This window comes from Canis lupus, chromosome 12 (assembly GCF_003254725.2).
Source record: "Canis lupus dingo isolate Sandy chromosome 12, ASM325472v2, whole genome shotgun sequence".
NCBI classification, from domain to species: domain Eukaryota; kingdom Metazoa; phylum Chordata; class Mammalia; order Carnivora; family Canidae; genus Canis; species Canis lupus.
Genome location: NC_064254.1, coordinates 48,931,519 through 48,953,580, shown reverse-complemented (window position 1 = coordinate 48,953,580; position 22,062 = coordinate 48,931,519). Strand labels below are relative to the sequence as shown.

General features: G+C 39.8%; 1 protein-coding gene across 6 annotated transcripts in view; it reads right to left on the bottom strand.

Annotated features, from left to right (window-relative positions):
* Positions 1-22,062, bottom strand: part of ANKRD6 (ankyrin repeat domain 6) — a 197,863-nt gene that overhangs the window by 86,037 nt on the left and 89,764 nt on the right. Inside the window, exon 3 of one of the 6 annotated variants that reach the window (XM_035697733.2) lies at positions 7,403-7,481. The exons of the other annotated variants lie outside the window; for them this stretch is intronic. The gene's annotated coding sequence lies outside the window, so the exon portion shown is untranslated. The remainder of the gene's footprint in view (positions 1-7,402; positions 7,482-22,062) is intronic. 6 annotated transcript variants of the gene reach the window in all.

Genomic DNA, 22,062 nt, shown 5'->3' with positions numbered 1-22,062 from the left:
GCAGATGAGTTTTTACCAAGGGAAAAGTAGGCCAGACTAATGTTCAGGATTCTGACAGTGAGTATACTTTGGCTCAAAATATATCTTCAATAAAAGCTAACTTTGTAGAAATCAATATAACCTGCCCAGATTGTTGTCAGGATTTACTAAACTTGACCCTCAGGAAAGAGAGCCATTGAGCCAACAGTGTTAAATTCTCCTCTGACTGGGCCTTAGAAGATCACTGAGCAAGTAAGGGATAAGTTCTCCCTTCTGTGTGTAGAAGAAAGGGAGTAATGGGAAACTTCTCTAATTCATTTCAGGATGGCAAAGACTGAAATTGCAGACAGATGAGCTGCAATGCTGGAGGAGTCATTAACACTGCCTATTTGCCAGGCAATAGTCTGGTCTTTGGTGCCAACTATTTTGCCTGTGTCTATGGACCTCTCATCCTTTGTGCTTCTGGTCAAAGAGCATTCTATGACCAGACCATATGGGGGCTATAGAGACTGCTAATCAGGAGAGAAGTTGGCATGCAGAAGCTATCTCCCATGGTACTCTCCTGGTCTCAAGTCCTGCCCATTTCCTACTCCACCTCAATATATATCATCACTCTTAGAATGCTCTTTTCACAGCAAATGTGATCATGCTTCCCCTTTTCTAATAACCCTCAGTGACTCGGGTTCCCCCAAAACAAAGTCCATGAGACACAAGTCCACACATGGCCTGGTGTTACCTCGATTTCCCACCCGCCCATTCTGCACCCTGGCTTCACCACACAGGTATTCAGAACCTGAAAAGCACCGTCCCAGGATCCCTGGGTGGCGCAGTGGTTCGGCGCCTGCCTTTGGCCCAGGGCGCGATCCTGGAGACCCAAGATCGAATCCCGTGTCGGGCTCCCGGTGCATGGAGCCTGCTTCTCCCTCTGCCTGTGTCTCTGCCTCTCTCTCTCTCTCTCTGTGTGTGTGTGACTATCACAAATAAATAAAAATTAAAAAAAATAAAGCACCGTCCTGCCATTTTTGCTTACGATACTCTTTAGATCTTTTCCAAACTCTTTCTTATCCTTCAAACCAGATTCAAGGTTTCCTTCTCACAGAAGATTCTTCCAATGCTACTCTATATTCCAGGTTCCCAAGGCCCAAATCCCAGGTAGCCTAGGCTCAAATCCGACTTGACTACTTATTTTGGACAACGTATTTAATAAATCTAAGTTCATTTCCTCATGTGTAAAATAGAAAGGATAGCAGTTTTTACCCATTGGGTTGTTGCAAACATTAATAGAGGCTAATATAAAATAATGTAACTTTTAAATCTCACTGTAAGTATTTACCAAACTGGACTGCAATTGTGTGATGTCAGTTTTCTTGGCCTCCCCTCCTACCTTCTGATTAAAAAGCCTACTCCATTCAGCTACTCTTCTAAGGACACTGTCCCAGCCAGAGAGGCTTCTGGACTTTAGGATGCAGAATTACAGGACAGTCAGCAGAGAGGGGAAAGGAGAAGGTTGACTTGTCAAGGGAGGCCAAGCTACTCTGTTTAACAAAGAGCTGGGAGAGAGAGAAAAGAAGTGCCATGCAGGATGGAGGAAGGAAAAAGAGTTTAAAAGAGTTTCTGGAGGGTGGCGGCAAACAATTGGCTTCTGAAAACTGTGGAATATGAGAGAATTAGGGGGAGGAAAAGGGATATGAAAATTGTTACTCGGAGTTTATGAATTGAGTTTCCCTTAATTTTTTAAAAAGGAACAAGTTAATGATTACTATTTTTTAAAAATTATTTTTGGTCTTTGGATTGTGATTATTTGAATACATCCATACAAACACTAGACCACATGAAACTGAAATTCTTTAGGGGTACCCTTGTTTACGATGTCTTTGCTCTAGAGTCAGCTTCTCCAGTAGAGGAGCTGTGTCTCATCCCTTTCTGTAAATCCAATGCAATCACACAGCCTGGTACATGACGTATGAACAGTAAATACTTGCTGAATAAATAAACACATCTATGCTTATACAACTGGATCATAGACTCCTATGAGCAAGTCAATGCTCTAATTTTTCCATCTATCCAAATAAATCATTGAATGCTGTGGTGAGTTGAATAGTGGCCCCCCTAAAAGATATGTCTGTGTCCTAATCCCAGAGCCTGAGTGCTAAGTTATATAACAAAAGATATATTAATGGGGCAGCCAGCGTGGCTCAGTGGTTAAGCGTCACCTTTGGCCCAGGGCGTGATCCTGGAGACCCAGGATCGAGTCCCACGTCGGGCTCCCTGCATGGAGCCTGCTTCTCCCTCTGCCTGTGTCTCTGCCTCTCTCTCTCTCTGTGTCTCTCATGAATAAATAATAAAATATTTTTTTAAGAAGATATATTATGTTAAGGATCCTGAGAAGAGATGGTTATCCTGGATTATCTGGGTGAGTTCTAAATGCAATCATGTGAAACCTTAGAAGAGAAGCAGAGGGACTCTTAAAACAGAAAAAAAGGAGGCCATGTGACCCCAAAGGCAGAGATTAGAGTGATGAGGACACATGCCACCTAGAGCAATCAGAGGCCAGATGAGGAAAGGAAGAATTATCCCCTAGAGCTTCCACAGGGAGTACAGCCCAGCTGACATCTTGATTTCAGATTTCTGGCCTCCAGAATGTGAGAGAATAACTCCCTATTGTTTTAAGCCATCGAGTTTATGGTGATTTGTTACAGCAGCCACAGGAAAATAACACAAATGCTTATACATAATGGATGTTCAATAACTCTTTGTCAATTACCTGTCGGGGTCACTTACAATCACAAGCTGTGCTTCCTTTTCAAAGTCACTCGCCCACTCTCTCCTGGCCAAGAGCCAGGACTCTACTATGTCACGTCAACATTTACAGTGCTGTTGTAACCAAACGGTCCCTTGCTACTGTCTGAGGGGTAGTCAGGTTCCGGGGGCTAAGTGTCTACTGACTACATACTCCTCCATAATGTCCTTCACTCATTCTTTCAAGAAGGAGCTAGCACAGTAGGGAAGCACTTGCAGGAAACACTGCTGAACTGAAAGAGAGCCACATTAGACTTTCAGTTCCCAATTCTGTATCACAGTGTGTGCGTGTGCACACACATACACACACAAGTCTCAACCATAAAGTTGCTCTGCCAGCCAAGAATTAAGTGTCTGAATGCAAGCCCATAGACCTAGTTTCAAATACGGTAAAAGGAAGTCTGGGATTAACAGGAGTGTCTACTCAGAAGTAAACATCGCAGGGACCTGCCACTATAATTACAGCATTATTTCTTCCACTATATTCCTCAGAGAACAGAGGCCTTCTCTCAAAGCTGGAGGAGGTCTCTTGGTCAGCAAGCCCATGACCCTTGCAGGACCACTCAAATTCCCCCAACATGCACACTTATTGCTTTTACTTATCAAGGTCTGCTATCTAATCTTCCAGAAATTATTGTTTCTAAGTCTGCTGGACTCAGTTTTCATAGGAGTGATCCTAATTTGATCAATTGTACAGTTGATGAAGTATTAACATAATATCCATCTGATACTGAAATAGATACCACCCCTCCTTCCCAACTCCTGTTTCCCCTAATCCACATGACTTTCTGTAATAGCTCTTCCTTTTTTTTTTAAAGATTATTTATTTATTTATTTATTTATTTATTTATTTATTTATTTAAGACAGAGAGAGAGAGAGAGAGAGAGAGAGAGAGAAAGGCAGAGAGACACAGGCAGAGGGAGAAGCAGGCTCCATGCAGGGAGCCCGACATGGGACTTGATCCCGAGACTCCAGGACCACGACGCCCTGGGCCAAAGGCAGGCACTAAACTGCTGAGCCACCCAGGGATCCCCTGTAATAATAGCTCTTTCAAAATCTGCAACTTTCAGCAAGCATGACTGGGTTAGATGTGATGCAATAGTGATATTGTGCATCACCTACAAAAAGAGACTTCCAATAATCAACTGTTTCCACACCAGTGTTTGCAGAAGACTATACACACGTGGATTTCTCATCTCAATTCCCTTTTAAGACTGGCTGAGGTAGAAGTGGGTAGAAGCAAGGGAAGAAGGTTACTTAAACACTCCACCCACAGAGTGTGCTACATGACTCTGGGCAGGCTATATAACTTTCCTGGGCCTTAATGTCCTCATCTGTAAAATGGGGATAATAATAGTAGCTACTGGCTGCATCAGAAAGCTGAAAGAATTACCTGTGGGAGTAGATAACAAGCACTTAGCATAGCACCTGGCACAGAGTAAGCACTCAGGAAATATTGTGCGTGTGTGTGTTTGTGTGTGCACATGAATAACGTCAACCAGAGGCTAAATTCTCCAATTAGATTTCCAAACTCTTTCCATCATTTAATCCTCCTTCTACCTCTTCTTTACAGTTCCCAGTGGCTGCCCCAAGGAGAGCTTGGTCCCTTGGCCTTACTCAATACACAGCATGACACAGCGTTTGGCTTCAGCACAGACCTTTGCTAGGATCAAGTGTTCCCACAGAGGAGGGGAATTAGGACTTCAAATGGAGCTGGCCATCAGGGAGGCTTTGCAGCCTCTCCCCATACTCGGGCCATCACACACCGACAATCAGACATGTGCATACTTGGAAAGATGGCCTCTGACCTCGTGGACTCTGCATCCCAGGAAGGTGAGGATCTATTCATTAGGTGGAGGGCAAGCTTCCGTGGAATGTTCCACCTGAAGTCAACTCTCCTCACATTCAGTCTCTTCCTACCCCTGGTTATTTCCCAGCTCAGACTTTCTCTCAAACTGGTTATTGTTCATATTTTAAGTTTCAGTCATAGAATAACCATAGCAAATCTGGTCTAAATTCTTTTGCTACTAATAATTGCATCACATGACAAACATGCCCAATTGTCATCAGCATCAGTTATGGTCCATTATTTGAAATTAAAATTTGGCCACATCTTTACAAGGAAAAGAAGTTCTTACAATGAAGGCAGCAAGAACAGAAATGACACCAACCTTGAATTGCTTATTACACGCCCAGAATTAGCCCCAGAGATATCTGTCCCCAAGAGTTTTAAACAATCTTAAAATAGTCAGGTCTCTTAGGAATTTCTCATTATTATCATGGTCAAATTATTTCCATGATGAAAATATATTTAATTAGTTGAGCTTCACCAGTCTTCAGGAGACAGGGTCAACTTGAGAAATTACAAAGCATGAGACCCTCTGGGTAAGAGTCCCAGGTGAAGCCTGTGCCCTCCCTCTTCTGATACTTTTCTCAGGGACTGAAGCTGTGCTTCTCTTCATCAAAGGGTAGGTCTGGATTCGCTATGATAGGTGAAGCTTTTGTTCCCAGGTTTCCACCGATCTTCTTTGGGATTCAGTCCCTATGAAGAATCCACAGACCCACTCTAGCCCTTCCTTGGGGGAGAGGGGGTTGCTCCCCCAAACAGTTCCATGTGTTCTCCACCTTCAGGCAGATTGCCTCTTTGATGATCATTTAGCCCAATGTCCAAACAAAGAGCACGCTGGGAAGAGGGCAAGAGAGAAAAACGAAGGAGAAAGGGGAGAGAGGGAGGACTGCAGGAGGAAGGACAACATGAAAAGACCATGAGCGTACCACAGCTAGGATGCAGCTACTGAGAAGAAGAGGTGGGGAGCACACTCAAGGGCAATCCCTGGGATCCCTGGGTGGCGCAGCGGTTTAGCGCCTGCCTTTGGCCCAGGGCGCGATCCTGGAGACCCGGGATCGAATCCCACGTCGGGCTCCTGGTGCATGGAGCCTGCTTCTCCCTCTGCCTGCGTCTCTGCCTCTCTTTCTCTCTGTGTGACTATCATAAATAAATTAAAAAAAAAAAAAAAAAAAGGCAATCCCTTCCAATTCCCGCCCCTCCCCCAGCTAGAAATATTCGACCCAGCTCAATCTCTGTTCACTGGGTATTGGTTAAATCAGTGCAGGGACTCCTTGTGATAGAATATATGTCTTATAATTCTACAGTCTGTATCAGGTTTAGCAAAATGTTTAGCAATATTTTATTTGATTTTTTAAAAAGATTTGTTTATTCATGAGAGACAGAGAGAGAGGCAGACACAGGCAGAGGGAGAAGCAGGCACCCTGTGGGGAGCCCGAAGCAGGATTCGATCCCAGGACCCCGGGATCAAGACCTGAGCTGAAGCAGACGCTCAACCGCTGGGCCACCCAGGTGTCCCTCTAGTTTTAATACTAAAGTAAAATGTTGCTGGGACATCTGAACTTTCAGAAACAGAACGGACCCATGTATCCAGCACCTTAATCAACAAAAATCAATCACCAGTATCCCTGAAGCCCCCTCATGCACATCTAATTCTACTTTCACCCCCCAGGAGTAACCACTCTCCTGATTTTTAACAACATGGATTAGTTTCGCCGATTTTTGAATTTTATGTGAATGGAATCAAATAGAATGTATCATTTTCTGTTTGGCTTCTTTCATTTCACATTTGTGAAATTCATCCATACTGTACTCTATTCATTCTCATGGCTACGTAGTGTTCCATTGTATGAATACGCCACAATTCATTTATCCATTCTATTGATAGGCTTTCGGGTAGTTTTATATTTCATGTACTCAAAACAGTGTGGCTTTGAATATTCTTACATGCATAGTTTTTGGTGAAGACACATATGCCAAGTCTATCTAGGAGTAGAATTTTAGGGTCATAGGCATGCATATGTATATTCAAATTCAGCATATGTTTCTATGCATATTTCTCACAATCACATGTATCCTATCAATCTATGTGAATCATATAAAGCACATGAGAGTCCCAGGCAGGAATGAGGGGCACTGGGTTTGTCTATTCCTTACCACTCTTAGAGACAGTCTATGCCTTCAAAAAATCATGTAAGAGGAACAAATCTTTAGTTTGCTTTTGTTATTTTTTATAAATATGTTACAGAGCAAAAGAACTATCACTGCCTGAATATAATTAACTGAAAAATTACTGGCAGACAATGCTGACCCCCGGACAGCTGCCTTGCTCCTTCCACCAAGAAGAAACTCACTCCACCCACTGGGCCCACAGCAAATGCCCAATGGATGGAAAGAAGAGGACACCAAGAACAGTATTTCATTAGTTCATGACTTGTTTTTATCAAATTAGTCTTAAAAAGTAGTTGGATGTATTCCAAAGACGAGAAATGGAAATGGAAATGGAAGCATAATTATTATTCTGTAAATCATGTGCTCCCTGGCCCACACACTAAGAATCAGGATCACATTGCTTTACAAAGCACTTCAAGTCACTGGACAGTTTTACAAAAACACTTAACAAAGCTCCAAAGGAAAAATCCCCTCCAGGAGCCTGCTTTTCCATACTATGATAGTCTTCTAAAGCATTGCCACAGAAACTACCTTATTTTACTTTCATATTCGAAAAAGATTCCAGAGTTTTCTCAGGTAAACATCCAATTAAGTCATAGACCTACCATGTGAGTCAGCTTAAGATTCGTTCTCCCCCTCTCCCTCTGCCCTTCTTCCCTCACTGCTTGCAGACACATTCTCTCTCTAAAAAAAAATAAAATAAAATAAGGAATGAACTGATATATCCTATATAACACGGATGGACCTTGAAAAACATTAAACTAAGTAAACAAAGCCAGACATAAAAGATCACACATTATATACTTGCATTTATATAAAATATCCAGAATAGACAAATCCATAGAGACAGGAAGTACATTGGTGACTGGCAGGGGGCACAGGGAAAGAGAATGGGGAATGACTACTAATGGGTATGGGTTTTCTTTTTGGGGTGATAGAAATGTTCTGGAATAGGTAATGACTACACAACCTTGTGGATATAGAAAATACCACTAAATTGTATACTTCAAAAGGATGAGTTCTATGATATATGAAGTTTATCTCCATTTTTTTAAATGTCAAGTTCAGACCAGGGCACTGACATAAAACAGCCATGGACTTGACTCCAGCTGCTACATGCATGATGCTGTGGACAAGCCATTTAAGCCCTCTGAGCTGCAGTCTCCTCCTCTGTAAAATGGAGATAAAACAATGATCTCAAATGGCAACTAGGATACTCAAGATGATACTTTTTGTCACAATGATCACACATAGAAAGTGCCTACTAATGATGCTAATGTTTGCAGAAATAGTAGAAACTGGCTCCTAGCAAATGCACCTTTTGACATCCCCCGGGATACACTCATCAATTATTTCTATCAAACCCACTAAGGGACATAACTGATATATATAATATATAAGGAGTTACACAAGTGAGGTTTGCTGTTCAGTCAAAAGGGGGGAAATCCTGCCATAAAGGATGACATATCAACAAGCAGAATAACAGGGATGCAAGAGTTGTCTCCAGAGTTCCTAAGGATAAGCTGTCAGGCAGTTGCTGCCAGGAAGTCCTTGTAGGCTGAGAATCAGCTGAGTAGGATGCCACCCCTCAAATACCATCTCCAAGATTCACCTCTTGCCAGAACAACCGCTGCCCCCTACACCTGCCTCAGTTTGTTGCTGGCACACATCATATTTAATCCCTCAAATAATAGTTGTAATAGGATCTTTCTAGTTAATGGTTTTAGCAATGTCAACAGTACTCCATAAACAGTACTCCATAAACAGTACTTTCCTTGAAAGTAATATTTCAGGGGTGACAGTTTAAAATTTATTCTAGAATTACCAAGAACTGAAGAAAGACTGACTGCAGGGGGTATCCCTTTAATGGTCTTTGGGACTGCTCCTCTTGTGAACATCAATCACAGTAAGATCCTACAGAAGAAGAGCTTCCTTCTACTAGTTTTTTTTTTTTTTTTTTTGCTTTTACCTTTTCCTAACTATAGTTTGATGTAATTTTTAAAAATCATCACACTGCTTTCAGCTTTTTTTTTTTTTTAAGATTTTATTTATTTAGGGATCCCTGGGTGGCGCAGCGGTTTAGCGCCTGCCTTTGGCTCAGGGCGCGATCCTGGAGACTCGGGATCAAATCCCACGTCGGGCTCCCGGTGCATGGAGCCTGCTTCTCCCTCTGCCTATGTCTCTGCCTCTCTCTCTCTGTGTGTGACTATCATAAATAAATAAAAATTGAAAAAAAATTTTTTTTAATTTTTTTATTTATTTATTCATGAGAGACACAGAAAGAGAGAGGCAGAGACACAGGCAGAGGAAGAAGCAGGCTCCTTGCAGGGAGCCCCACTACAGGATCACGCCCCAGGGGACCCTCAGCTTTTTTACCAGTGTTTTTACATCATCGGCTTGCTGTACTGTTCCTTTCTCAGAAAGTATTTACGTATGTATAAATTATTTACATATGTATAAAATTTTGGCTAGTATATACATTACTTCTCTTAAATTTTCATGGCTTTGTTGAGTGTCAACATAGCTTATAAGTTAAAGTTGGAACCAGGTAAATTTAGGATCGCTCCTTACTGGTTAATTTACTATGTAAAAGCTACTTAACTTCTCTGAGTATCAGCTGCTTCTTTGTAAAATGGATATATTATCTATTTGTGATAGAATGGTGATGAACATTAAATAAGATAGTGTTAAATAAGATAATAGAAACATTATGTTACAGAAATAAGATAATGAATCTAGAATGGCATAGATACCAGCTTTTAGTAACGACTATTATTATTGCTATTATGGCATTAGACAACCATGTTTGACTCTGGTTCAATATTGCTTTCCTCAAGAGTTAGTATGCCTTTTGGGGTTTGAGACACTTGGAAGAACTGGGCCTCTGTGAACCCTGTGAATGTATCTGTCACACAGGAAGTTCTGGGTTTAAATGATGTATTTCTCTGAGTTCCTCTTGTAAATAAAGTCTAGTGGAGACCCCTTGTTTCAGGCACCTGTATATACCACCTCATCATTCTCTTGACTTCACCTTTTTTTTTTTTTTAAGATTTTATTTATTTATTCATGAGAGAGGCAGAGACATAGGCAGAGAGAGAAGCAGGCTCCACGCAGGGAGCCCGATGTGGGACTCGATCCTAGGACTCCAGGACCATGCCATGGGTGGAAGGCAGGCACTAAACCGCTGAGCCATCCAGGGATCCCCTTGACTTTACCTTTTAAGCGACTGCTGCTCCAACCAGAACTGCAGACCAGAGACCTATGCAGCACCTCACCTGAGGATGCAGTTTCTTTGACACTACAGAGTGGGACTCCCTCAGCATATCTCTTGGCACAACGTAGAGGTGTAGGAAGTTTACCCAGATGGAGCCACCCACCCTGAGACTTGCCATAGGAACATTTTGTGGACAAGTTCCAGAATTCTGAACTCCCAAATCCCCCCTGAACTTTTGAACCCCTAAAGCAACTTTTACTTGATAGAGGAAAGTTGCCGCTTCTTGCTCGGAGACCAAAAGACCTCACTTGAGGCAACTGCTTCCTAAAGTGATACTCCTCTTCTTCAAAATCCTTCCACCCCAGCCAATAGTTAGGGTCAGGTCTCAGCACCATGTGAGGAAACAGAGTCCCTGCTCTTGCAGGAACTAGATTCATAGCGAAGGACTTTCAGTTTCCACTGTTCTGTACTGATGGAACTGAGGGAACACATGGGTGAGGGAAGGTCAATGGGATGAATGTCAGGCTAGACTGATGAGAATTTATTGACACAAAAGCACTCTCTTGTAAGTTGTGGCTTAGTATCTGGCACAGACACCTGAAGCTGGCCTGGCTCCTTGAAGTCTGGGCACAGTAATGGCCTACAGAGGCTAATAGGGATGCAGGAACAGCTTTGGCAGAATGTTGAGGGAGGAGTCAAAAGGCAAAAAGATGGGTGCACTAGACTGGATTTATTATGAACCGAAGCACTCACTGTCTGAACATGATCCCAGGAAGATCTGATCACTAAAGGGATAAAGGGCATTATGAAGGAGTCCAGTGGTTCTTCTGTTCTCTGTTGACCAGAGTTGTCTATAGGAGATGCTGCCATAGTATAAGGCTCTTCTGAATTAATGGGAAATGACAAGATTCCAAAATCGCAGAGGCCAGGCTGTGACAACTAACCATCAGAGGCTAGGTGGATGTAAATATAAGAACTGCCGACAAGGCCACACTGGCAAACAAGAGGTTTTGGCCATTTGGAAGGCATCTATGGCAATGCTGATTGGCCATGGGAAAGATGAGGAGACAATTGACCAGGATGTTATTTGACTTGTATAAAAAATGAGTCAGCTGAGAGCAGAAGGTTGATATCAGTTGCTGTAATTCATAGGTTTACAGGCCAATGACTGAGAAGAGGTAAGGTCTTCTTGGGAAAAAACCCGGCAATACTACCACAAAGCTCATACAATAAAGGTTTCACTGATCCTTCTACAAAAGGACATGGAACCACTTACTAGGATTGTTGGCACTGAGGAAAGTGGAATGCCAGATTTTTCATGTTGGTTATGGGTCTAAGCTGACTCTGATCCTATGGGACCAAAATGGTAGTTTTCCAATTGGAGCAGAGGCTTATGCACTCCACGTGACAAAGTTGTCACCATGTCTAGTAGGTCTACAAAAGCATCTAGTGGTTATTTCATATAGATACACCTAGAAACTGGCAAAACCCTCATAATGGTATCCTGTGGAAGAGTCAGGACACTCTCTCTGTAGAAGAGGAAGACCCCCTATAGATGCTATTTTTCTTACATTTATAAAGCAAAACAGTATTTTGCTCCTGGAATAATAGTTGGCAGTCTGAAAAAATAAAGATAAAAGATAGTCTATATTCCTTTACAAGATGGTATGAAGGAACATTCACATTATATTTGCCTTTTGTCATGTCTGATAGTCTTACATGTCCATGATATTTAGTGACCCGAATTTTGTCCATTATCAGACAAGCTGAATGTAAGATACCATAAAAAGCCCAAGAACAAATTCATATTTGGCAATTTGAGATTCAACAGTTAAACAATATTCATTTGGGCAAATGAAGTCCCCATTCTCCCCACAGTGTTACCATTTTTAACAAGTATAAATACAAATTTGTTAGACAAAGAGGAAGAAAAAAAGGACACCAGCTTATGAAGTTGAAATTAAAAGCTATAATTAGGAATGACTGCAGCTCACTTTTACCTTTATAGGGAAAAGTTGTGGAATGAAGTGATTTAGCACTGAATTCCTTACACTGATGACCTTAAAGAATTTTAGGTGTCAGAGCTGATCCAAAAAATGACACACAAAAAATTCTTAAGGTTAAAGAACCATATCCTATTCTTATTTAACCTTACTTGCCTCCACAGTGCTTTGCACAGAGTAGATACTCATTAAACACTTGGTGAGACAAAGAATCTTAAAATTTATATAAAACCACAAAAGATCGAGACTAGTCAAAGCAATCTTGAAAAAGAAAAGCAAAGTTGGAGGTATCACAATTCTGTACTTCAAGTCACGTTACAAAGTTGTAGGGATCAAAACAGTACAGTACTGGCACAAAAACAGACACACAGATCAATAGAACAGAAGAGAAAATCCAGAAATAAGCCCACAATTATATGGTCAATTATTTTTTTAAAGTTATTTATTTATTTATTTATATATTTATGCACGCATTCATTCATTCATGAGAGACAGAGAGAGAGAGAGAGGCAGAGACACAGGCAGAGGGAGAAGCAGGCTCCATGCAGGAAGCCCAATGCGGGACTCGATCCCGAGACTCCAGGATCGCGCCCTGGGCCAAAGGCAGGCGCCAAACCACTGAGCCACCCAGGGATTCCCCTATATGGTCAATTAATCTTCAACAAAGCAGGTAAGATTATGCAACGGGAAAAAGATAATCTCTTCAACAAATGGTGTTGGGAAAACTGGACAGCAACATACAAAAGAATGAAACTGGACCACTTTCTTATACCATATACAAAAATGAACTCAAAGTGGATTAAAGACCTAAATATGAGACCTGAAAACATAAGAATCCTAAAAGAGCACAGGCAGTAACTTCTTTGACAGTAGCCATAGTAACTTCTTTTTAGATATGTCTCCTGAGGCAAGGAAAACAAAAGCAAAAATAAACTATCAGGACTACATCAAAATAAAAAGCTTCTGTGCAGAAGAAAACAATCAACAAAACTAAAAGGCAAACTACTGAATGGGAGAAGATATTTGCAAATGACTATCTGATAAAGGGTTAGAATCTAAAATGTATAAAGAACTTATAGAACTCAATACTCAAAAAAAAAAAAAAAAAGAATAATCCAACAAAAACTGGGCAAAAGACTTGAGCAAACATTTCTCCAAAGAAGTCATCCAGTAGGCCAAGATACACATCAAAAGATACTCTTCATCATTTATCATCAGGGAAATGTAAATCAAAACTACAATGAGATATCACTGCACACCTGTCAGAATGGCTAAAATCAACAACACAAGAAACAACAAGTGTTAGCAAGGATATGGAGAAAAAGGAACACTCATGCACTGTTGATGGGAATGCAAACTGGTGCAGCCACTGTAGAAAATAGTATGGAGGTTCCTTAAAATGTTAAAAATAGAACTACCTTCTGATCCAGCAATTGCATCACTGGATATTTACCCAAAGAATACAATAACTCTAATTCAAAGGGACACATGCACTCCAATATTTATAGCAGCATTATATACATTAGCCAAATTATGAAAACAGCCCAAGTGTCCCTGGATGGGTAAAAAGGACGTGGTAAATATATACAATGGAATATTATTCAGCCATCAAAAGAATAAAATCTTGCCATTTACAACGACGTGGATGGATCTAGAAAGTACAACACTAAGTAAAATAAGTCTGTCAGAAAAAGACAAATATCATATGATTTCACTCATATGTAGAATCTGAGAAACAAACAAGGAAAGGGAAAAAAATAAGAGAGACAAAGCAAGAAACAGACTCCTAATTATACAGAACAAACTAATGGTTATCAGAGGGGAAGTGGGCAAAGGGATGGGTTAAATAGGTGATGAGGATTAAGGAGTGTATTTGTTGTGATGAGCCCTGGTGATATATGGAAGTGTTGAATCACTATATTGTATGCCTGAAGCTGATAGAACACTGCATGTTAACTAACTGGAATTATAATACAAACTTAAAAAAAAAAACAGTTGGTGAGAGCTATTTCTCTATGACAAGAGATCACTAGAAAAGCAGCACCAGGAGCAAGGATTCTGAGCATGTCAAAAGGATTTTGTGTCCTGTACTATCCATGCCTCCTCTGCCTCAGGATGATCAAACAGTAAATGAGATGAAGTTTCTCTTTGAAAAAGTTTACCTCATAGTACAGAAGTACAGAGATAAATAAAGGAAGAATGACAGAAATATGATCATTGTACATTGCTTAATGCATTAATGGATCTCGGCAATCAACAGGTAATAACATTACAGAGAGAGACAGCAGCAACTAGACATTGTATACCTTCTGTTGGAAGTACATAACACCAATTGTGCCTCTCACTCTCCAAAAAGAGCCCAAATTTGATCAAGCTTCTAGGAGATCTAACTACCAATGTAGAGAAAATATGAGGAATAGAGGCACGTGTTAAAGGACACCATGCGGATGCTTTCTTCTAACTTGACTTTTTATTTCTAGCCTTTTTATTTCTCAGTTTTTAAAATTTTATTTGTAAGTATAATAAAAATGTATTAATGGAAAAAATTAACGTACAAAATACAAGCCCCAATTTTTTATTTACAGATTAAAAATACATAAAATAAAAGAATTAGAAAAGCTATGCACATTATTCATTGAAAATGTGCAAATACACAATAGAAAATTGCTATTACACTCCGAATTTTCTGTCATTCTGCAGTCACAGCTAAATAAAGCTTTGAACAAAGTAGCAGTTCTTTATATTAAATGCTTACATACACACTTTGAATGAACACTATGTATATCACTATTTAAAAATTTTAATGTTTAGAATCAGCTGGCTTCAGGGCGCCTCAGTGGCTCAGTTGGCTGAGTGTCTGCCTTCAGCTCAGGTCATGATCTCTGGGTCCTGGGATCAAGCCAGAGTCTGGCTCCTTGCTCAGCAGGGAGTCTGCTTCTTCCTCTCCCTCTGTTCCACCCCTCTGTTCATGCTCTCTCTCTCTCTCTCTCTGTCTCTGTCTCCCTCCCTCATAAATAAATAAATAAATAAATAAATAAATAAATAAATAAATAATCTTTTTTTAAAAATTTGCTTACTTCAAATCTTTTTTTTTTTTTTTTTTACTTCAAATCTATTAACCAGTGTGACCTAAACCGGATTAAGGAAAACGCTACTTATTGAGGATATTTATATGAATTTTTTCTATGTATAATAATAATCAGAGTAGAGAAAATAGTCTCACAAGGAGGTGTTTACAGGAATGGAAGAACAGATTTTAAAGTAACTTTAGCAAGCTCAAGATATTTACTTCTTAATTTTTATCTAAAGTGAATTAGCAGGGCAGCCCCAGTGGCGCAGCAATTTAGCACCACCTGCGGCCCAGGGAGTGATCCTGGAGACCCAGGATCGAGTCCCACGTCAGGCTCTCTGCATGGTGCCTGCTTCTCCCTCTGCCTGTGTGTGTCTGCGCCTCTCTCTATGTGTCTCTATGAATAAATAAATAAAAATCTTAAAAAAAAAACAAATAAAAAATAAAGTGAATCAGCAGAAGTTGCATTTTCAAAATTTATCTTCAATCTATAGTAGCCAACTTGAGTAATTTATTGTATATGGTTAAATTTAAATTATCTTTCAATGAAAAAAATGGACTTCCAGATTCATGAATCTCCTCTATATGGATTTTCTTTTGATGGAAAATTAAATTCAAAATGCTTGATAAAATTCAAGAGATATCCGGTGATCATTCGTTATATATGCAGAAAGTCACATGTGGATATTCTTCATTGACAGTGGTTATAATTATGGAATACGTCATAACAATCAATTGAAACTCTGCTCTTCTAAGCTTTTGTTTCTCTTTTGATCTTATTTGCCATTGAAAAGCACATTGCTTTTCTTCTTTGCACAAGAGTACTAAGATGATTAAAATACAAAAGATATCACAGAAATTCATATTTTTAGGGCAGCCCAGGTGGCTCGGCAGTTTAGTGCCACCTTCAGCCCAGAGTGTGATCTTGGAGACCCGGGATAGAGTCCTGCATCGGGCTCCCTGGATGGAGCCTGCTTCTCCCTCTGCCTGTGTCTCTGCCCCTCTCTCTCTCTCTCTCTCTCTCTCTCTCTATCTCTCATGAATAAATAAATTAAATCTTTGTTTTAAAAAAAGAAATTCACATTTTTAAAGAGTTGCCATCAAACTAGCTTCTTATCTTGAGGAACACTAAGAGTTCCTATTTTGACAGAACTTTTCCCTCAAAAGTCATCATACATCTGTACACTATAACTATTGTTCATGATCAGCTTCTACTTATCACATAATAAAGACAATAATCTCAAATTTAACAGATTAGCCTTTATGTAAATTCATAACTTTTCATATATCACTAAGCCTACTGTTTAATTCTGCTGACATTTTAAAAAAGATTTATTTATTTATTTATTTATTTATTTATTTATTTATTTGAGAGAAAGCAAGAAAGAGAGAGAGAGAGAGAAAGCGAAAGAGAGTACAGGAATATGAGTAGGGGGAGGGAGTGGCAGAAGGAGAGGGAGAAGCAGACTTCCCACTGAGCAGGGAACCCAATCCAAGGCTCAGTCCCAGGACCCCAAGATCATGACCAGAGCCAAAGGCAGACGCTTAACTGACTGAGCCACCCAGACACCCCTCTGCTGACATATTTTCATAGCCAAGACATTTGTGATGCAGGAAGTAGCAGGTTTATTGACTTTCTGACACTAGCTTCTTCATGCTCATAATTACTCTAGAATGTTTTATCATTCTAGCTTCAGCATTAGAACAGCCTCATACACAAAATTTTAAGTCCAAACCACATTTGCTGATAATACTCAAAAGCCTGGATGTTACAGCAATGTCTAATTGCTATAATAAGTTCTAAACATTTACCCTATGCTTGTCACAAACCAACACCAGACCACACTGAAAAACACTACTCGGTAAGACAAATGGACCTGATTTTTTTCAATATCAACAAAAAAACTGCAGAAAATAAAAAAGAGATGGAGGAGAAACTCAGAGATTAAGAAAGACTTAAAAGACTTAGTGAACTGTTATATACAGCCTCTCTTGGATTCCCATGAAAAGAAACTTAAAATTTTATGTGACAGAAAAATGTAATTATTGAATATTTTATGATATCAAGGAGTGATTAATTTTTGAATGTGTGATAAAGATGGTGCAGTTATTTACTTTAGAAGAGTGGTTTTAGATATACAAAATGAAATAATTACAGATGAAATAACATGATTCATCCAAAGTAACCCAGTTTTGGAGGAGAGGAGTATAGATGAAATAAGATTGGCCATACTCTGAAAATTATGAAATCTAGGTGATTTGTATAGGTCCATTGTGCTTTTCTTTCTATTTTCATATGTATTAAATGTTTTCTAATTAAACTTTTTTAAGTGGTCAAAAAAAGCCCAGTGACCAAAGGCTACTATGAAAAATCAAGTATTTTATTCTTGATCCATAGACATTTAAAAAAAAATAGTAGGACATATGTACAAATAATCCAGGTCACGGATAATGGTTAGCACAGTCAGGGGTAGATTCACAGAAGACACATAGCTCTGAGACACCCTTGGTTCTTAGCATTAAGCTTGTTTGTGGGTAACTCTTAATCTTTTAAAACTCAGGTCTCTTACGGTGTTTTCTGGGTAGCACAAACAGTCTAGATTTTGTTAAAGTTTTTTTATTCCTTTGTATTACAAACATAGATATCTAGAATATGCTTAGATTTTTAAAAACTCTTTAGTGGGCACCTGGGTGATTCAGTCGGTTGAGGGACTGATGATTTTGGCTCAGGTCGTGATCTCAGGGTGGTGAGACTGAGCTCTGTGTGGGGCTACATGCTCAGTGGGGAGTCTGCCGGAGTTTCTCTCCCTCTCCCTCTGCCTCTTCCCCACTCTCTCTCTCTAAAATAAATAAAAGCTTTAAAAAAAAAATAAAACCCTTCAGTCTGCACTGCCTCCCTTCAGTTGTCAGGCATAACTGAGTGGAGGTAAACCACACTCCCTCAGCTTAGACAGCTTAGAGAGGATGTTTCTGAAGATGCTTGAATCATGGGCAAGTCAAACCTGACTGGAATGGTGATTTTCAAAAACCTTATAGGTTAGCAACACAGACTAAATGCGTGCGTTTCTCCAGATTCATATATTGAAGTCCTAATCCCCACGGTGATATTAGGAAGCAGGGCCTTTGGAAAGTACTTAGGTTTGGATGAGATTGTGAGGGTTGTACTCTCATGATGGGATTAGTACCTTTATACAAGAGGAAGAGACTAGAGTCTCCCCACCCTCTGCCATGTGAGGACACAGCAAGAAGGTGGCTGTCTATAAGCGAGGAAGAGAGTCCTCACCAAAACCAAAAAAATCACTGCCACTTCATCTTAGACTTCAGAATTTTTAAGAAGTAAATGTTTATTGTTTAGTTGTTGTCACAGAAGCCCAAACTAAGATAGTCAGCCTCATGATTACTTTAGAAGTTATTTTAAATTTAATCACACAAGTAATGCATGTCTAAACTCTCATTGTAGAATAAAATTAAAATATGACAAAGCAAAATTCCCCTTGATCATTACCTCCCTCCTCTCCATCCCATTCCCTTCCTATAGGAAAATATATTCCCAGTTTGGTGTCATCCCTTCCAGATTATTTCTGTGAGTGCACACACACACAGAAGCACAAATATATATACTCTTTCAACAGTATATAGTAGTGTGTGTGTATATTTTAGCATAATTGCCACATGTATTATTTGCAATGTGCTTTTTTTCAAAAACTGCTATTATAGTATTCTATGGAAAATATAGTTTATTAGGCAATTCCCTTATTGATAATCACTTAGGTTGTTTCCAATTCTTTTGTCACAAATAACACTGCAATAAATAAATGTCTCTTTGTGTCCATCATATTCATTTTCATATAGCTAAATGAAAGGAAAAGAGGGCAAGTGTCTTGCCCACGTTTGTAGCATGGCCTAGAGCAGAAAAGAGAAGATCTACCAGCCTATTGACATGCTTCCCAAGGATCTCCCAACATAATATAAGAGCATTCATTCTGCTTAATCAGTTCCGTGCTATAATATATTTTTAAAATATGTATTTTTAAAATGTATAAACATATAATACAATGTATATATTACACAAATATATATTATATATTACACATATATACAAACAATTCAAGTTAGCCTGACAGAGAAGCTTTTGGATATAACTCCTACTGGATCAGCTACATTCCTTAAAAAATTCCCAGACATGTCTTTTTCTGCTCACCAGGGCCACAGAGAGGACAGTCAGAGCAACATTCCACCAAAGCACATTCCACACTCTGAGGCTGAGAAAGTGCTCTTTCAAGAGGAAACAGCACATGCTTTCCTCCTAGCAGCACCTTCATTTCTGGGGATGTAACTTTCATGCTGCCTTACAGAGAAAAGGCAACCGGGACAACAGAAAAGGGCAAAAGAAACCCCATGTGGGCACCAGCTGGACCCCACCATAATAATGGTGGGAATGACAAGAGGGCAAACATTTTCTGAGCTTCTTACCCTAAGCTGTATATCATGGTAAGGTTGTCACTTAATCCTCTTGGTGGCACAAGGGGTTGGGTCTAGGATTGCACATTTCACATTTCAGAGATGAGGAAATAAACTGGAGAGAGGTGTGAGGCCACTTCATCAGGACTGCACTGCTAATAAGTGGTTCGGTCAGGATGTGAACCCAGGTTGTCAAAGCCCAGGGCAAATACTTGGACCCTAGTATCAAGAAGGCATCAACTTTCCATGTTAGGACAAGTATAGGCCATATTCTAAGGTATTCTTTCAGAATAAATGCATTTTTGACTTAAATTTGGGCAAAGCCCTATATTACTGGTCACTGTTATCAAGAGTTCTCTGCAGAGGACCCTGTTGAACAGAGAAGTGTTCCATGTACTTTATGGGCTGGCACAGGGTAGGAATTCCACCAAACAACCATGTGCACATCATATTCCATATTCCACAAACTCCTATCTGTGCATTGGTCTTTTCCCACATAGAGTTTGTGTGTGTGTGTTAAACTCTTGTTTGGTTTAGACTTATTATCTCAGCTGTCACAATACAGTGGCTGAGGCAACATGGAAATAGTCTGTAGTAGTAGTTCTTAAAACCCAGTATTTCCCCCCCCAGAATGTCTGATTCGTAGAAATTATATTGCAGGGGTGCCTGGGTGGCTAAGTCGGTTAGGTGTCTGATTCTTGGTTTCGGCTAAGATCATGGGATTGAGCCCCAAGTCAGCTTCTATGGTCAGCAGGGAATCAGCTTGAGATCTCTCCTTCTCCCTCTGCCCCTCCATCCCCTAAAATAAAATAAATACATCTTTAAAAGAAAATTATACTGCAGGCATTTGGGGCTTATTACAAAAACAGTTGATGAAAGCCAAAGATTTACATTAGAGGGGCACATTTCTCCCATCTCCTAAATGAAGATACCTTTCGACATTATGGAGGAATTCAAATATTATTACTTACATTAAATAAAGTTAATCATAAGAAAGCTTTAAATATACATTTGGTTTTAATGAACTTGATTAAGGCAGCGATTGGGGAATCTTACTTTTGTTTAAGACTTTTAGTGCCTCCTCCTCTTTTCCCTAAGAAGCCATCTGCTCTACTTAGCTGAACTGGGAGTCCAAGAAGAGTCCTATTAGTGGTTTACCATTTTTTTTTGCAAAAGCTTCCATTTCCACCTGCTGGGTTTTGCAAAACCCATTTCCATTTCCATGGGAGCTGCACCATCTCGCATAGCCAGATAGGAGAGGGGCAGAAATGGGGAACCTTTCTCTGGCACCAGCTCCCTACGTCTGTAGTGTTTTAGGTGAGTCTGAATGGACTAGCTGCTTCCCTCCTATAAGTCCACATACTTTGTCACATTACCAATTCCTATTTTTTTGCCCCAAATCAACCACTTTGAAATTATCTTGTTCATTAATTTATTTACTTATATATTAACTCTTGTCACCTGCATGCCATGGGAACTCCAAGGGAACAGGAGCCCTTTCCATGGTCACCAGTTTATCTCAAAGCCTGCAGCAATCCCTGGGCACAGCAGCACTTATAAATATGTGTTGAATGAATCAGTTGGATATGAGATGGCTCGTCAATAATGTAAAAGTAGGATCTAAAGATTGTTCTAAATACTTGCCTGTTTTACCAAATAGTATTTTATAAACTCACTGGTTAGGAGAAGGAATAGACCAGAAACCTTCACTTTTCCGCACCCCTCACTCTGGAGGAGGGAGTACAAACTTTTTTTTTTTTTTTAACCTATGCTCTCTTTCAAGTTCAGAAAATAACTTTCCCATAAAACACATTTTCAACTTAGTTTTGGCAAAGTCAACAACCACAGAGTAATTATAGGCTTTACACCTAACAGAATCATAAATTAATTGAAAAGCTTTGGTATTGCCACATCTTACCTCTCCTTTGGCTATCAGCAAGAATCCGTTAGGGAAGCAACTGATATCCACTCAGTAGTTAGAGACAAATGCTTCAAGTCAGCCATAAAATTGTCTAATTGTCTTTGAACATTAAACTCTTTTACAGCAGAGCCACATTTGACTGCATTATTAATATTGTGACTTGGCATAGAAGAAAAAAGACCTGTTCCATCATTTGGGGAATTCATTCTTCTAGGGTATTGATTTGTAATTTAATACAATGAAGCAGACATTTAGCTACAATATCCCCAAACTCTAGGAGTGCAGATGTATTTTCAAGTCTTCCAGGGAAGACACTTAGCCTCAAAACATACAAGTATATACTGGATTTCAGAAAACTAAATCTTGGGACACCTCAGTGGCTCAGCGGTTGAGCATCTGCCTTCGGCTCAGGGCATGATCCCTGTAGTCTGGGATCAAGTCCCACTTGGGGCTCCCTGCATGGAGCCTGCTTCTCCCTCTGCCTGTGTCTCTGCATCTCTCTGGGTCTCTCATGAATAAATAAATAAAATCTTAAAAAACAAAAGAAAGAAAACCAAATCTTACTATTTATCAGCACTAGGTACTAACTGAGATGT